The 18,176-nt window shown below is 38.8% G+C and overlaps 1 protein-coding gene across 4 annotated transcripts in view; it reads left to right on the forward strand.

Annotated features, from left to right (window-relative positions):
• The first annotated feature begins 2,371 nt into the window (after window positions 1–2,371).
• Window positions 2,372–18,176, forward strand: part of NCOA3 (nuclear receptor coactivator 3) — a 91,240-nt gene continuing 75,435 nt past the window's right edge. For 3 of the 4 annotated variants that reach the window (XM_085314012.1, XM_085314011.1, XM_085314015.1), the window contains exon 1: window positions 2,372–2,507. The gene's annotated coding sequence lies outside the window, so the exon portion shown is untranslated. Of the gene's footprint in view, window positions 2,508–3,113; window positions 3,133–18,176 lie in introns of those variants that run through there. The other variant, XM_085314013.1, reaches the window with a different exon arrangement.

Consider the following 18,176-nt stretch of genomic DNA (forward strand, 5'->3'; position numbering starts at 1 on the left):
TCTTTCAAAAGTAGATGTGCTTGGATTTCTTTCACCTCTGAATTTTCTTGGTTTGTAATGCTTGTTTCAGGTACAATTACAACCCCATAATATCTTCTATTAATAACTTGTTCATAGGCATCCAGCACTAGTTTGACTTTTGGGGGAGAGGAGGAGAAAATTACTGGAAGGTGTGCTCTTCTTGAATACCATTTGGGTTTATGCTTCCCTAATAAGCTCTGTATGAGTAGCTTGGCAGAATTTAAGTCCGGTACCTTATTGCAGTAAGGATCCAGTCCATATTTTTATTTCACACTTTCTACATTTTCAAAATGAAAATTATATGGCTTCTTAGACAAGTACCTAAAGTTTTGGTTCCCTACTGTTCCCTACTTATGCAATTTTAGTCTGCAAAATTTTCAGTTCTGGCTCAGAATACATAATACATTCATGAATGAATTTACTCAAGCAAATTGAGTTATAGGTAGATTGTATTTTACATCTAAGACCTTTCATTTATATCTGTCTTTAACTTCCTTAGCTTACAGACGGCTAGTGAACTGGTATTATGAGACAGTTTGAGAACAGTCTTTAACATGTATCTGAGGTAAAGAATACCTCTGGTACTATTTATGTTCTAAATTTAATACAGCACAGACAGTTTGGGATAAAACATTTACTTCAATTGAAACCGAACAAATTGTGTGTGTTTATAGCAAATTCTCCATGAGTGTTAGTTAGCTTTAGTTTTCACCTCAATGTTTTGATTGAGGAAAAATTAAAAATAATCATGCTTCTGGAACACAGGGAAGTAATATGACAACAAGAGTATATTCAGGTTAAAGGAGGGGTTGAAGACTTCATTACTGAAAACGTACTTTTATTTAATAATATTTGTGAAGTATTATAGGTCATTTCTGAATCTTTGGATTCACAAGAACCTGTCACAAAAAAGGGACATTTTTGTGGTCTTTTCTTTTTCAAGTTTAATTATTTTTTAAGAATCTTTCATCTGTCTGCCTGTCTCTTCTCAAACACTTTATATCATTGCATAAGAAGATAATTACGTAATACTTTATCCCTAATAGATAAACCAGAGTCCAAATTGTCTTGAACTAGCTATAAATATATAGCACCAGTCTAAAATTATAAATGGAAATATTTTTAGCTGTGTGAGTTGTGATACTTGATTTATATGCTATGAGTTCTCTAGTATAAATTGTCTCAAATTCATGTAATTGTTGTAAATTCCATGATGTAGTTAATATTGGAAATTCCAGTTTCCTTTCTTCTGTGTGTGGATGCAGTTCTTAATTACATAATTAGTATGAGGGATTTTTTTAAACCTTTTAGGGGCTCTTTGATTTTTCCATTCATAGATGAAGAAAACTGAGTCCTTAATGCCACTCAGGGAACTACTGGGAAGCTAGTTCCAAGGAAAATTAATCTTGTAAAGATTTTCTCCTCTTTTTTGGTATATAGTCTGGCATAAAATAGTTCTAGATTTCTGCTGCCCCAACACCTCTTTCCTGCAGGTATTTTTGAAGAAATGATAAATAACATTAGTGGAAGATGTTTAAAAGCTTAAATTGCAGCAGCACCAAACTAAGTGGGGTTTTTAAAAAATGAGGGATGGCAGATGTAGTGTTCTTAATAAAATTTCTGAGCGATTTCATGCACCAGCCAAGTCATTCGAACCTTCCTAATTTGAAAAAAGCCGCCTGGAGGTAGCACTTGTCTTTTCTCCTTTGTCATGCTAGCTTTAGCCTTTGCTATAAGTCTTCATGAGAAAGTCAGCTCTCCCATCAGCTACCAAGTGACAGTGCAAAGCGTATGTGACCCCCCAAACCTCTTCTTTCGTTACAGCAATATGCTGTATCTTTTGGCGGGTGGGGTGGGGGGTGTATCTCTTCTTGGTTTTATCTTCTTTTTGGTTTTGGTTTTATCCTGGTTGGTTGGTTGGTTGAAGGAGGTGTTTGTATATAAATAAATTTGTTACTCCTTTAATCCTCTTTGGGCATTTTTTTAAGTTTATCTTATTTGGGGGGTTGTTAGGGTTTGTTTATTTATTTATTTATTTATTTTCCTGGCCTCCCTGGACAGAGCATTCGCATCGCGTGGACCTGCGCTCCACCACCGTCGCCGGGGCCCGCCTCGGCCTCCAGCACGGCCTCGGGCTCGCGTCTCAGCGAGCGGCATCGGCGGCGGGGCCCGGCCCCTCGGCCGCCCTCGGCCGCCGGTAGCGGCGGCGCCGGGCACCTGCCGGCGCGAGCGCGGGCGCGGGCGGGGACTACGCGTACCGTGGTGCCCCGCGCGGGGCGGGGCGGGGCCTCGCCGAACCACAGCTCCCGTGAGCGCCCGCGCGGCGCCGTACTACAGGTCCCGGCGCGCCTCGCGCCGGCCGGTGGCTGCTCTCGGGGCGGCTGGTTCCTATTTAAATCCAGGCAGCGAGGAAAATGGCGGCGAGAGGCTGAGCGTGGGGGAGACGGGGCGAGGGCGACGTAGCCGAGCTTTGGCTCCTTTCCCGGGTGAGTGGGGTGCGGAGGGAGGGAGCTGCGAGCGGAGGGAGGAGAGTTCTGGCTCCTGCTCCCCCGCTTGTGGCGCTGAGGTGGGACGGGGACGGGGGAGGCAGGGCTGCCCCTCGCTGGGGAGGGGAGCAGCCCGGGGCTGGCGCCGAGGGGCGCCGCTGCCCGGCGCCCCCTCCCCGGGGGGAGGAGGAAGGGCAGCGCGGAGGGGCCGGGTGCGAGGCGGCGGCGGCCGGGGGGTTCCCGAGGCGCTGTGCAGGCGCCGCTGCCTCTCCCTGACCCTTGTAACTTTACGAGATCCGCGTGTGGCCGGAGGGGGCCACGCGAGGCGGCGGCGGGCACCCGTGTGCGAGCTGAGCGCTTCCCGTGCCGCTGTCCGCTGTGTGCGTGGCGGGGGGTGCGGGTGGAGGCTCCCCACRGAGCGCCGGGAGGCTCGGGGGTGCTTCGGGTTCCCGAGCCTGTGTCCAMGCCGCCAGACCCTCCCCGTCCCTCAGCCCGGGTGGAAGGGGCGTGCGGGGAGGCCCTGGGGGGCCGTGCCCCGCCTGCCCCTCAGCGGGCCTGCCCGGTAGCGAGGCGGTTCCCTAGACCCTGTTACCGGCGCTCTGCTCCTGGTGGCCCGGTAGCCCTGGTAAGTTCCGCAGGTGACTTCTGTCGTCTCCTTGTCTCTGGTAATAAGGAAGTGGATGAGAAATACTGGAAATAAAGGATGGTTTTTATGCCTCTTGCGTATTTCTGCCTCACAGCAGTAATAAAACTGCTATTGAGGGGTGGAGGCAAAAAGCAATTCTCTTTTTCCTGCTCTCAGACCAGTAACTAGAAAAGGTCCTGGTGATTCTGGGGTATAAATGGGTGCACACAGGGGGAAGGTGGTATCTGAGGCTGACATAATTCCCAGCGTCCTCTTTGTGCAGTTCTAAAGTTGGTTCTGTGTGTGGTTTCTGCTCCTACTCTTCAGTGTAGTCAGCTTTTTTTTTTTTTTTTTTTTTTTTTTAAAAGAAAGAGAAGCTTCCCACTTTATCAGCTTATTCACTGAACACTGTTCTAAATTTCTCTCCTTTATTCAGGCAGTATGGCCTTCCTCTTTAACCTGTTATTAATAAAAGAAATCTGATTTCTGCCTTTAAATGGTTTCTCTAAAAGTTATTACAGAAAACATTAGGTTGGATTTTATCTAGAATAATAAGACAAAATTGAAGCAAATTTGGAAGTGTGACAGTCAGTAATGTCTAGCTAGGTAGTGTCTGTAAACACTGTTGAAGCAGTTTAAATAAGATGCTTAATCCATTATCACTGTTATAAAATAAATATTTTGTAGTAAAATATCTTCTCCTTACAGTGAACTGCTGCACATAAAGGTGTGTTTGGTGCTGCAAATAAAGGTGTGTGTATTCTAGATATAAATATAAGGTAGATYCACAGTAATAAGTAAACCTCAACATTAAAGTCTGGATTTAGAGGAAAGACAAAACTGGGTTGTGTTTTTTAACTAGACAGTGCATGATAACATRTAGTGATTGTATTCACTGTTAAGTGTCATTGTAATAAGCTGTTTTGGTATTATTCTCTTTCTGAATCTCATTCAACTCTGTTACTGCAACAAATATTTTGGGTTTTTTATGTAGCAATTAATACTAGTGGATTTGCTGCTGTGAAATGAAGCTAGATATGGGGAGGTGATGAGCGGCAGACAGAATAAACCCAATAGTCAGGCTTGATTTAAGTACCTTGCTTGGTAACAAAGTGCTGCTTCCAGGCTGCTTTTATCTTGGCATGCGAGTTGTGAATTATTTTTTTCCCCTCCTTTTAAAATCTTCATTTCTCTTCATTCTTGGTTTTGATTCTTTAACTTAGAAGTTTAGACTGTCTGCTTTTCTTTTGTTTTGGTGTAGTATCACTCAGACTCTAATGTGTAGTTGAGACAAAATGCAGCAGAGTAGGAAGGAGAAAGAAATTTTGTCTACAATAAAATATTATCTTTTGATCGTGTGCTTTTTTTCATTAATACTAGGCAAGAAATCACAGCTAAAGCCTTTAAGATGAATTTCTGTACTTCAGCTCTGTAGACTAGATCTTGTTTTTTTAAAGAACTCTGAAAAAGAAAGGGTTTCTTGGTTATATTTGTGTGCAAAATGAAGCCTCCATTGATAGCATGTAAAATGATATTGGACACTACAGTCTGACACTGGAGGTTGCTTCAACTCCTGCATTTAAATGAGCCTCCCTCTAAGATGTGGTCTTGAATGACTGTATGATACAAGATATTCTGCATTACGTTAATGGAAGCTCTTTGGTTATGAGTATTTAGAAATGTCTTAAATATTAGTGTTCTTATTTGTTTTTAAGCTGAAAAATGGAGGTGGAGACAAATAATGTTTTTCTTTTTATGCCAAGGATATGAGAGAAGGGAGAAGAATACCTAAACCTGAATGCTGGGGTAGGGTGCATGTTTGCTTTTTTTTGTATGTGTAAATCTACTGACACTCTTAAATGTAGCATATTAAGGAAGAGGCGTTTGTGAAAGAATTTAACCACAACTGATTAAAATCAGAGCRGAAATATATTCTGCAGCAGATTTAATATGTTACGATTAGTTAAGTGAAGGTACATCAAATCCTTTTTCACTCAATGTAAATGAGAGGTATACTTCAGAAAACCTATTACTTAAAAATATACTTTAATTTAATGGGTATTTTTTCTTTTTTAATTGGCAGTTATCAATAGGCTGATTGTCTTTGAAGCAGAACAAAATTAACTTGGCTCTAAACTGAATCTCATGAGGGATTTTGAGTCTTTCATACAAATTATGTGGAATTACTGTTGAGGCTTTATGCTTCTAGGTGTGCATACATATTTTTCTTTATGTCGTCTAGAGCTAGCCCTGTTTCTGATGTTGTACAGAGGTTTAAAGAAGTGGGGGGAAGGGGCAGCAGTTGCTTGAGACAGCATACTATTTAAATGAGAGGGAAAAGAGGGCAATGGGGCCACCAGAGGTTTTACTGCCCATTTTGCTTCTAACTTGGAAAGTCAGGCTTGCTGCTGCTAAGGAACAGCTTAGAAGTAGTTGTCTTTCAACAAATCCTGAGACTGAAAAAGGTTTTCCAGCAGCTGTAGTCACTGCTTTTGCAATAGACAGGAAGAATGGAGATGCTGAGGCCAGCTCTACAGTTACCTATTTAATTTTGTCTTCTCCTTCCTTGTGTGTGTGTGTTGGGGGGGGGGTGTTTTGGTTTGGTTTGTTTCTTTTTTTTTTCCCCTTTTAATAAATCCCCTCTTACCTTGTCACCTTCACAGTTAAATGTGAGCCAACTCTGATCAGGTACACTTAAACTGTTTGCAAAATATTCTTTGTTAGGTTATGCATCGTTGCCCTTTTGGAAACCTTGATATAGAGACTTTTTTACCATCAATTTATGTTCTTCTCTGAAAGCTATATGCATGGATTGTGCCATGACTTCAAGCCTGAGACCACTAGACAGTTCTGGAAACCTTAAATTGTAAAAGTTGTGTAGAAAATGTAGTGATCATTAGGTAATGGCAAGCAATTTTTTCATCCAAGTTGTTGCACAGGTGGCTAAACTACAGAGAAGTCTTGCCCTGATTCATCAGGTGCACCTGAAAATGTGGGAGGAGAGAAGAGGAAGGCCACAGAACAATACGGCTGTGTTATATTGCTAGYCACAATGACTAGCACCTGCATTTGTGCAGGTTGAATATGAGTCTTTTTTGTCACAAATTCTACTTTCTTTACTGTTTCTGTGCTTCTRTGCATGTCAGGATTTATCAGATCCACAGAATGAGGTAATCTAGTACCACAGGTATCTCCAGAAGGCCTTTTAGYGGCATGCTTTTGAGGTCTGTATGTACAGTTGTATAGAATGTTTTATATGTGACTCTGAAGAATTTTTTTTCTTCTAGTTATCTGTTGCATGGAAGAGAGAAAATTAGTTGTATGCTTTTTTTCAAAAGCAGCACTGAAATGGTTTACATGGCTAAAAATGTTATCAAGAGATACCTTTTACCTGTCTCTTGTGTAGTTGTTGACTAACACTATTTTTTCTTGGTAGTGGTGGGAGGGGTGATTTAATGTTTGATAAGGAGAAGCGGAAGTACCTTGCATCTCCCTGGTCTCAGGGACTATAAGACTGTTTAATGCATGGATGGAACTTGCTCATCAGAGTTTGCTGTGTTTGCCTAAAATCTCCATAGGGGTATATATCGGTATACATATGCTCTTTTTCATGAACTTTTAAGGTGAAATGAAATAGAACTAGATACAGTGGCTTCTGTTGCAGTTCTGACAGCTTTCCATCAGCAAACTCAAATGGTAAAAATTAAACATTTTTTGTGCGTTTTATCATTAGGCCACTCAAATATGTTTTTGAATAGTACTACAAATATTGAAGTATTACATATAGACAGTGTTCCCTTCAATAAATCCAATTTTCATATGCTTTCTTATGAGAATGCTTTCTTTTTTAAGTTTGTATTCAAACTAGGTTTTACTGTACTTAGAAATACATACAGGAGAGCAATTAATGAATGGGGAAAGGGAGAAATAAAATGATTCTCAGGAAATCCATCGATACTAGAAAAATGAAGAAGTCAACAACTATTGGCTAAGACTTTTTGCCTGTTCTTGTTGAAGAAAATAGTTGGCAGATTTGGTGTTTGCCTGCCACTTTCAGTATATCATTATAGAAGACAATTCATTTGATGTTAATTTCTTTTTAAATGCTAGTGTTTCTCTAGGTTAGGTTATGTGCACAACAAAACTGTAATGCATTAAATTTTTGTAGGGRAACTGTAACAAAACTGTTAATCCATATCTTGCACCCCTTCTACATGTATTAAACACCTATGTGTTTAACTTTGTAGGTGATCATAGAGTCATAGAATCAGTAAGGTTGGAAGGGACCTCTGGACATCATCTAGTCCAACCTCCATGCTCAGCAGGGTCACCTAGAGCAYGTTAGACAGGGTTGCATCCAGGCTGGCCTTGAAGATCTCCAGAGAAGGAGACTCCACAACCTCTCTGGGCAACCTCTTCCAGTGCTGTCACTCTCACAGTGAAGAAATYCCCCCTTATATTCAGGTGGAACTTCCTGTGCTTCAATTTCTGTCCATTGCCTCTTGTCCTGTCACATGGGACAACTGAAAAGAGTTAGATCATAAACTAGACAAGACTTCAGTACCGTCATGCTGTGTCTAGGGAAACCTCCATCTCTTATTATTACTGAGCCAAGTTGCAGATAGAGTGGTGATACTGTTCGAGGCTGTATTAAATGAATGTTTCCTTGGAAGTAAGAAGAGATTGCCTTTAGCCAACCATAGATGTTGAATGTCTTTCCTTTTCTTACTCATTAATGGGCAATTTTAAACTTTAAAGGAAAATAACTTTTAATTCCAGACCATATAGTATACTTTTAAAAATAAATGTAATAGTATGGAATGATAGTTTTACCCCCTAATGAAGAGGGAGAATAGGAGCTTTAAGGCAAAGGATCTGTCATAATGCTTAACATGAGACTAATTACAGTGATTATTAGTGGCTTTGCTTCACATAGAGAGCTTTATATTAAATACATTGGCTGTATCATAACTTTAGTTTAATGCTTTCTGGTAGTGTATTAAAATGCAAACTGTGCTGYCCCTTCTAGGCTTTCATAATGTTAATAATATGACATTAAATCTCTCAGGAGCTGGTAGAGATTTAAAAAAAAGGGGGGGGGGAGGAGAGAGAAAAAAAAAAAGAGGATTGGTGGTAGAGGGAACTGGATTCTTGAACCTTTAAAACAAGCCTTTTTTGAGCTACAGGATCCTTGAGACTTGTTAGCCAAGGATATGGAAACGAAATCTCAGTGCCCACTGCCTATCAGAGAGGGCTACAGTATTGAAYTGATGTAGGCTATGCAAATGCTCTGGTCAGGACGTTCTTGTACCCTAAAAGTTAAGGTTTGTCAACCAAGTSCTAAGCAGTGCATCCAAACATAGGAATCATGCAAGGGGATTACTTGGATAAAAAATTGATTCAGATGCATCCTCGAGCCATGAATCAGCTTTGGTCAGAGGGAATGCTGCTTGCACTAGTGAAATAAGCCCTAAGCCAACTTAGCTTACAGACAGAAGCAACTGTCTTCTCTATCAAATGAGAATTAAAAACATTCAGTATCTATATCAGCCAAAATGGGGGAAGAACTGTATTTGTGGAGAGCGAATGCTTGTCTTTCATTCATAGAAAGCAGAGTAGAAAGCTCTTGAAAAGGAAGATTTAGCACATTTTGAGGTCTATATCAGCCAAAATGGGGGAAGAACTGTATTTGTGGAGAGTGAATGCTTGTCTTTCATTCATARAAAGCAGAGTAGAAAGCTCTTGAAAAGGAAGATTTAGCACATTTTGAGGAGGTAAATCAATAGTATGACCAAAGAATTTGTTTGTAGTAGTGCAATCTGTAGCATGTAGTGCTGAAACTTTATTGCATGGGGTATAGTAAAACCTTTTGAATTTTCTGCTGTTTAAGCTGTGAGATTAGTTGAGGAATGACTAGTTAGTACAACTAAGGTATTATCCTGCTTTGCTATACTAATGTTTGAAATTGTAAGTTGTAGCTCTGAATGTTAATCGGTGTCTTTAGGTCCTTGCATGTTGTCACRTAAATCTGGTATGACTTAGGAATGTTATTATTGGAGTGTGTGAACTTTACATAAATTACATTTTTACGTGGGTTTGATATTCTGACAACTCTTTTATAGACACCTGTTGTTCAGACTACTTTCTAGKACAGTAAACTTCAAAGATATGGCAATCTCAGACTAAATCTTCTGTATTATAAGAAAGRCTTTCTCCTTGTCATTGCATCATGGAGCTGTTGTCTTTTGCAGTTGCTTTGAAGAGTTTCTTTCTATACGTCATGGGGGGGGAGTAGACCACAGATTAATTTTTTTACTAGTATTGTGCTTTGACAGTGTATGTTTTTCAGGCCAGTATAAGAAGTAACTATGAGTTGCTTTACTAAAGCTTATCTTCTCCCAGAATGCAATTAAAGACTCCTTAGTCCTGCAGAGTTTCTTTAGAACGTGGAGAAACATGGGAAAATTATTTAGTTGGTCTGTTGGATACTTCATCAAAATGGTATGTTTCTTATTTTTAAACTCTAAATTACTGCCTCTTAAGTGCTACCTGTTTGTCATACTAACTCTTCTRTTTAAGGTTATTTCCCTGATTAGGCAGAAACTACTGCGTAATTTATACCCCTTCTCTCCAGTCTGTAAGAAATTCATGGAGGTGTAAAACTCGGAATGTGAAAATGACTTCTAACCTTCCTAAAGCTCTCTGAAGGTGAAGGAGTTCGTCTAACTGAGATTTCTTTTTATCTTAGCAACTCAACTTTCCTTTTTTCTTGTAGATTAGCTTCTTGTCCAAATTTTTCTTCACTGACAGGGCTTACTATTTTGATACTTCTCAACCACTTAGTGATACATGTATGTGAATGGCAAAGGAAGCAACTATGAAGTGTAGAGTATTGTTTACTGGTAAATGGTACTCTCAAAACTTAGCTTACTAAAACCTTTGTTTGAAACATGTGCCAGTTAGGAGGTTTTAAAAAATTGTCTTGTTTGACTAGAAACCATAACTTTCACAATTTCTCTGACAAATCTGATAATTGACTTATATATTTTTGAAAAGCTGTAACCTGCAGGTAACACTCCTAGTTGTCTTCCTCAAAGACTACCAGATGATGTAATACTGTAATCYGGTAGCAACAGGTTGCATGGTTAAATCAAGAAGACTGTTTCTTACCCTGTGCACTTCCGAACTGGACGAGTTGGGCATCTTTTTGTAAGAGGTTTGCACTTCTGTGGTAGGTAAATATCTACCCTTTTGGTGCTGATGAGCCACCATCTGTCTTTAAATGGCATTAGCCATTTTAAGTGGTTGTAACCTTCTTAAAAGCCATTTTAGAGATTCTTTATTAAAAACTTAGAAGAACAAGAGGTTGATATTGRGAAGAAACATGAAAATAGTTGAAGTGTTCTTGATGGTTCACTAAGCCGAAGAATGACTTAGCAATGGAAGCTTATAGATAGTGATGTAGGATTTTTTTTTTTTTTCTATTTTGCTCAGCTGAAAGCCTCCCTATTTTTAATCTCTTCTCTAGGCAAGATGCAGTCTGTCACTGCTGTAAGCTCTAACTAGTTCATAAGGTAAGAAGTGCTGTRGCATAGTGAGACTGAGCAGCTGTTTGTACCTCACTATGGCAGATGAGTAGTAAGCTCTGAGGGGGTTGCCTTATCATTTGCTTTAAATGATTCATGGGTGAAATGTAACTTTAGAAATCTTATGTGAGGACAAAATCTGCCTGATGCAAGTCAAGAAAGAAGCTTGTTTGTATAAGGAATAATCAAGTTCTTTCTTTTAGACCTCTTACTATTCTTATTTAAAAGCATTGTCAAATATTGCTGTAGGTCTAGAGAGAATCTTAACACTGCATGGGTTTAAGGCTTTGTTTTAATTTGCTGTTCGCCAAATAGTGCATGCACTTAACTGTTTACGTCTAGATAATAGGGTGAAATCTAATGAGACTTCCAGTGCTGACTCAGCATGAAAAGCTTGGCAACAGATTGGCTTGTGAACTTGCTCAAGGTACATCGCTTGACTTTTGCTTAACTCTTACATGACTGATCATGACAGTTGAAAATGTCTTTCAAATATCTTCTGGCTTAGTTAACATGAATCTGAGGAAATTATTTGTCAGGGAAGTCTCTAATAAAATTCAGTAAGATGTAAGTATGTGTGGTTGAAACCATGCATGCCTAAGAACTTGAGACTGTATAACAACTGTATGTGCTTGTGTTGCCCTACATATTTTCTCTAGGGTTACTTTGTCTAGTATCAGAATGCCCTGCCTCACTGTTTGAAACATCCTGAAGTGATAAAACAGGTAAGAGCGATGGGTAAGGAGAGAAAATGCTTTTGCTGCTGTACCTAATGGTAGAGGAGTTAAACAGAAGGCAGATGAAAATTCAATAATTCAATTGCCAAAAAAAACCCTAAAGTGACATATGTGTTCACTACTCCAGTATTTTGAGTAAACTTTTTCGTACTGGTTCAGAGTAGTCAGTCTGGAGGTCTATGAAGTGTTCTCTTTGCATCTATCTGAAGAACTAAAACCTCAAGCAAAGACAGCATTTCCCTAGTTTTGTCTTGTACTCTAATTGTACTTATCCTATGGAGTACATTAGCATCTTATCGCTGTTCATGTCAAATGTTTGATGGGTGTTTCCATCAAATTTTCTGTAGGCTAATGAGTCCCCAGAATAGGGAAATTTCCTTCTGTGCTGTGTACTTCTGGCAACTTGTGTGTGTGTGTGAGTGGGTTGCAGCTAATATGATCTGCTTGGACAAACTATTCTGTAACATCTTTGTACACAACTGTTGGGAGTGTATATGTATGCATACACACACAGCCTTGCTTKGTATACGCTCTGGATTTCTTGTGGAGTTTTATGAATAAGGAAGTAAMAGTTAATAATCATTTCTGTTATTTACAGTGTTGTCTTTAAATTGATTTTGTTMCTCTAGTGGCTTACATCTTAAGGGGATGACTTCAAAAAATTGCTACATCTTTTTGCCAGTGACTCAGATTTTTTTTTATTATTTTTAGCCCTTTTCTCCTCCTGTGTAACTTCTTCCTCCCACCCCCAAGGCTATGCTAAAGAGGATGGTCAAAAATAAGGAATTATGGCTCCTGTTCCTCTGCCTTTTTTGTTCCTTCCATCTTTGCTGGAATGAACTAAAGTAGAGATAACAGTATCTTTTGTAGCAGTACTGTCTTTCCCCTGCCTTCCCCACCCTTTTTGAATGCCTTTTAACATTCAGAATTGGAATGTCTGGCTCAATGGACAGACCTCTGCATGTGGCTTACTAGAGGACCATGTTCTAAGTAATGCTGTTAGGTATGTATGTTTTTCTTTAAATTGTTCTAGCCAGTACATAAAATACCATTATAACTATTAAGAGAGCATCCTTACAGTTAACTGAGCAAATATTTTTAAACTTCCTTCTTTAAAGTCATGTTCTGCTATATCTTTTGTTTCAGCGTTGTGTAGTAGCCTTTTAAACAAGAAAATTTAAAAGAGCGAATGTGTTGAAGACATCTTATTTTGGTTGCTACTTGTTTACAAAATGGGAGGATAACGCATATGACAATATACACCATTAAACAATTCGTGTGCATGTTTAAAAGTTCTAGTTTCCCACTAAAGGCAACGTAATCCATGAATGCTTTATCTGCAGGTTGTTCTCTTGACCAAATACAACAGCAGAACCTTTGTTGACCTAGAATATCCATTTGACACACATGTGCCTGTGCACACAGACCTGTAAGAGGAAGGCTTTTATTTTGATCGATGTAGAGAAAACTGAGAAAATATCTGTGCTGACTTGAATAGCTTCTGAAGATGTTTTGTATTACGCTTGTGTGTTTCTTTGTTGAAACTCCTCAGTCTCTGGGTAATGCATGTTTGTAGCTTGTAAATAAGACTTGTAGAGGTGAGGCACAGAACTAGTGCTAGTAAATGTGCTAAACTTGTATCAGCTGGGTTAATGACTATGTGAAGGTAGTAGTGGCAGGGAGCAGGATCCAGTGAGATGTGAAGTGAGTGAAAATTTGAGGAAAATTCAGGAGCAGCCTTATTTGATCATGTCATCCACCCTATAATTTGCACTTGAGCAGAAAATACAAGATAGTTTTTTGTTAACTGCTTTCTCTTCTCTTTAGCCATGCCATCTGTAGCTGGACCTCAAATCACCTCTAAAAAGATTAATATATGATATGGGAGTATTTTAGACTGGCCAAGCAATACTTCTGGTATCTGGATGATGATTTTATGATTTTACGGGTTTTTTTTTTTATTATTATTATTTCTTATTCTTAGCACCCAGTTCTATTGTGTCAGTGAAACGTTTGCTTAAACTAAGGATTCTATCTAGGCAGAAGGCTAGATAGAGCTATGCATTTGAGAAAGCTTAAAAACTCTTAAAGCAGTGGAAATTTCCAGACTACACCAAAAAAAAAAAAAAAAAAAAAAAAAAAAAAAAGCGAGGGAGAGAGACATAAAGTCCTGGTCTAATAACTGCTTTGCAAGAAGAGAGAAATATGAAAAGGAACCGCAGACGTTCTGGATGTCAGCCTGTGAAATTTTCCACTATTTCCTTTAATAACATGCAGGCATGCTTATATTGCTGGAATTTCAGTTAAAGCCTCATTCTGACTGAAACTCCAAGCCACTTGGTGAGCAAATGCTCCCTGTAAATGAGTTGTTAGGAAAAAAGAAATTCTCATTTGTAAGAACTTATATAAGCCCATTGCTGAATATGAACTATTATATTAATTTTGCCTCCCATTTCTGGTATTACAGTTTGCTTTAACTGCTGCTTTTACTAGTGTATAAGATGATCACCCCAAGTGACAATCCATCTTGTTTCTTTCTTCTGATAATCTAGACTAATATTTCTGATAAGGTCTATGTGCTACTAAACTAGAAATCCTAATTTTCATTTTTATATACCAAAGATGGACATTAGGAAATGCATCCTGTCCTAATCATATTTTTCTGTAAAATATCTAACTTTAAAACATTCAATGGTTATTTATAAAATCATTGCAGTTTCAGATACACTAGTGAAAATAAAACTGAAGGGCTGAAAATAAAACTGAAGGGCTCTGCAAGTTCAGCCTCATTTGTGTACCTTGAAGCTGTTTTCTGCTGTGTTCTTCTTGTTTACCATGAGGCGCTCTGACCTTTCTCCAAGATCTAGAGGACTCTGTACTTTGAATGTACCTTGTCTTTCTGTCACTACAGATATTTGTTGTTGACTTGTGCTCTTTTGGGTCAAAGCCTAAAGAATCCTTTATTAAGTTTTTCTGCTTTCCTGAAATGCTGGGGTGGGGTGATACCTTGTGCAAAAGCAAGTAACATCACAACAAATAGACTCCCTTCCAGTATTAGCTGAAAAATATAGCAACTGAGTCCTCTAAATGCATTCCTGTGGAATGCCATTTTCCTGAGGCCGTACAGTGCACTTGCCCAGCAGCTCATGCCAAGTTAGGGCTGTTGAGCTTTCTTCCTTTACCCCCCTTCCCATTGCTTTGGGACTTGGGCTCCTACTGTTGGCAAACTGATTTGGCTGAAAATTGTTCTAACTAAAACAAAAACACCAAGACCACTTCTTGCCAAGTCAGCTTACCACCTGATAACAAACACCAACATTAGTGCAAGGGAAGGAGTGAGGTGGGACTGGAGCATCCACAGTTTATAAAAATTTAAGCTGCATAAAGCTCTTGCAAAACTCTGTTTCTGAGGCAAGCATGTTATGGAAGAGAGCGTCAGGCAGTACCTGGGCATGGGAGAAATTCAGCACCTTTTGTTTGCCCTGGGAYTTGAAGCCTGGAAGAGGTGATGGAGTTAATGAACTATCTGTAATAATACAAAATTGTTATCTGTTATATCTGCATGGAAAATTAACTTCATTCAAGTCCATAGGGAATARGTAGATGTATTTAATACTGTTTTGAAAACTAGCTTAAGAAAGATTAAGARATCAGCAAGTGTTTAATAGGAATTTGTTACTAGTGTAATTCACAGGTATTGCTGAGCAGAATAACATACTGAAAGGGGTAGGTACAGCAATAATGCTAATTCGGAGTGGAATTAGGCTATCAAATGGATGGCTTCTGTAGAGACTCAGAAGACTGGCAACCTGATGGCACTGGGTCTGGTGTTGAAACTTTTTTTTTAATCAGGACTATGGGAATAGAGTATCTGCTCTTTGTGAAAGAATTCCTTGTTTTTTTTTCCTATGCTATTGTAATTAGACAGTGGTATTTCACAGGCTACTGCCTATGGACTTCATAGTTTCTAGGTTGAGTTTRAAGACTAAGAGCAGGATAAAGATCCCAAGTATTTGGTGATACAGGTTTTTAAATGAACTTGCAGAGTAGGCTGATATACTCTACAGCATGGATAGTAAACTGTAAATGGAACTGTCACTTAAGCTCTAGTTTTCACTTCCACAACATCAAGCTTAAAACTTTTTTGTCTGAAGACTTTCATGGGGACAAACAAAAAAGGCAGGGGAAGATGACAGTACAGAACAGTTCTTGTATACAGCTGTGTCTTATTTTATTACCAAGAGTGCCTTTCATGTTTAGGAGTAAATTGCTTCCAAAGTTAACCTGCATAGCTAGGCCAAAAGAAACAGCCACATGCAAAGCTGAAGACAAATTATGGTACTCTGATAAAGTATGTTTACCCTAGGAAACTGTTGCTAAAAAGAARCATATTCAATGTTTATATGAACACTTGTTCAAAAGGACATCTGCCAGTGCCTGTACACAGATTGATAGGACAAATGTCAATTTAATATATAGCCATCTTGCCTGCACCTTCACAGATGTGGTGAAGAAGTGAGAAGAATGGCATATAATAGCAACTGACAAGATCATCAATCTCAAATAGTACTTTTTTGAGCGAAGATGGCACTTTCCTGACCTCTAAAAGCAACAGTTGAACTCTTTTTTGATTGGTGTTAAATAATTGTACTACAACAGTCCGTTGCCAAGATAATGATGATTTCTGGGACTTAGGCCCTTCTTGGAAGTATCATCTTAGCATTGTCTGGAAACTTGCTACCTGTTTCTGTCTACCTGGTCTTTTACTCAGGTGCATGTTAATTTTTACTATGCCTTTTATGACAAAATACATATTTCCTATGCTTTGTTAATTTTCTTTAATGTTGTAGTACTGTATGACATAAGGTGGTAATATGACTAGTGACATTTCTGATGAAGTTTTTAACTTGTGTAGGGACAACCTAATATTGATATCCTCTATTTTATGCTTTCCTTTAAATATGTTCATGTATGTAGCAGACTTAACTTCCTTGCAGGGAATTAAACAACTCTGCTGCTCATGTAAAACAAAACCTCTGTTATCGCTGTTCGCTTTTGAGTTACTGTGTTGTCTGCCCTTCTTACCTCCACGGTTGACAACACTTAAATTTCAGTGATTGGAAACCTCAGGTCTTAAGCTCAGCAAACCAAAACCACCACTCAACTTGGTAGAAATGCATGGGCAGCTAGAAGGGAGATCTTATTAGTGGCTGCAGTTTGAGAGAGGCTGTAGTGTGAGCTTGTACCTTGTGGGTTATAACATTCAGAGATGCTGTGAATTCCTTCACTCTAGGAAAAGCCTCAGTCAAGTGCGTGACTTCTCTGTTTCAGTGCCTTTGAAAAAGTATCCTACAGATACAAATTTTAGAGGCTGCTGAGATCACCTAAAGCAGGAGAATATCAAATGGAAGGTGATGTCCATCTGAAACATTTTTGCATTTTATATAACTAAGTGATTTATAATTTATATATCTTATTTTAACTACTAGGCTAAGTAGTTAAGTGATGTGAAGCTCATCTTATGGGGAAAAGGATGTACTTTTATTCTTTCTGTAGCATTTGTTTAAATAGATGGTATATTTTGAAAGGGGCACTTCAGGTAAAGAAATATGTTCTATTAAAGGTGTGATAAGCTATTTTGAAGTAATAAAACCAATAAAAGAAATCCATGAAAATGAGTTTGAGGGGAGTGATAAAAGGACAATGAAGTATGGGCAATCTTATTCTGAGTGGCTGTAACTTGAATTTGGTATGTTTAAAAGAGTTTATGCTTTTTTGGAAAGAAAGCAAGGTTAGAGACAACTCATAGAGTTGTTGGTTTCTCTGCTTGTGCAGCATTCTGAATTTACACTTTCTTATACTTGAAGCATCTGTAACTGTACATGCTATGCAAAAGATGATAGTGCCTTTCCTGAATTTCCCTTTTAAGTTTGCCTAAATGCAAGCTTTATCAARCTTTATCATTAACTTATCAATTAACAAAATGTGCAGTTTGGATGGAGACCTAGCACATTGACTAAATATTAGATTTTTCTCTTGCATATAAAACCATTGGTGTTATAATGTACAAATTAATGTTCTTCCAAACTCAAAGGAAATACTTTATCTTTTTACCTATCTTTAGAATCTAAAACATACAAACTTGTGAATTACCTTTACCCTGCTAATGCTTTTCTAAAACTCTCTAGGTTAAGTTCTCTGCTGGGGTTTTATCACAGATAGTATTTCAGGCTTTGTGGATGTCTCCACCTTCTCCTAAGCAAAGGTAGAGAGAGACAAAAGCTAACTGTAGCCCACAGCCCAGTACCTCTAAGTTGCAGCTGACAGATGGAGGGGCTCCTCAGTCAGCTTTCAGGGCAGGTAATAGACTGGCTGAATTGACTGTGGTCTAAACTCTTTAGATTGGAGCATTCAAAGGCCTATTTGAAGGTGTGCATCTTTGCTTCTAATTGAAATTAACTCCTAACTGATGCACCAGTTCGCCCTGGTGTGGAGACTCAGTGCATGTTGCCCATTAATAATATGGGCAACCTTTGAAGTGAGCTGACTTTCTGAGGCAAAGCAGTCCTAAGTCTTGTTTCTAATTGGAATAAACAAATGTTTTACTCATACTAGAATCTCTTGGACATCAAAACTATGAAACTTACCTGATTGGTCCTTCTAGTTTAAATTTGAGAGAAAGGTGAATCTTGCAACTGTAGTTCAGTTTTAAAGTAAACTT

Source organism: Rhea americana, unplaced genomic scaffold (genome assembly GCF_003343005.1).
Source record: "Rhea americana isolate MKP2758 unplaced genomic scaffold, rheAme1 scaffold_4, whole genome shotgun sequence".
NCBI classification, from domain to species: Eukaryota; Metazoa; Chordata; class Aves; order Rheiformes; family Rheidae; genus Rhea; species Rhea americana.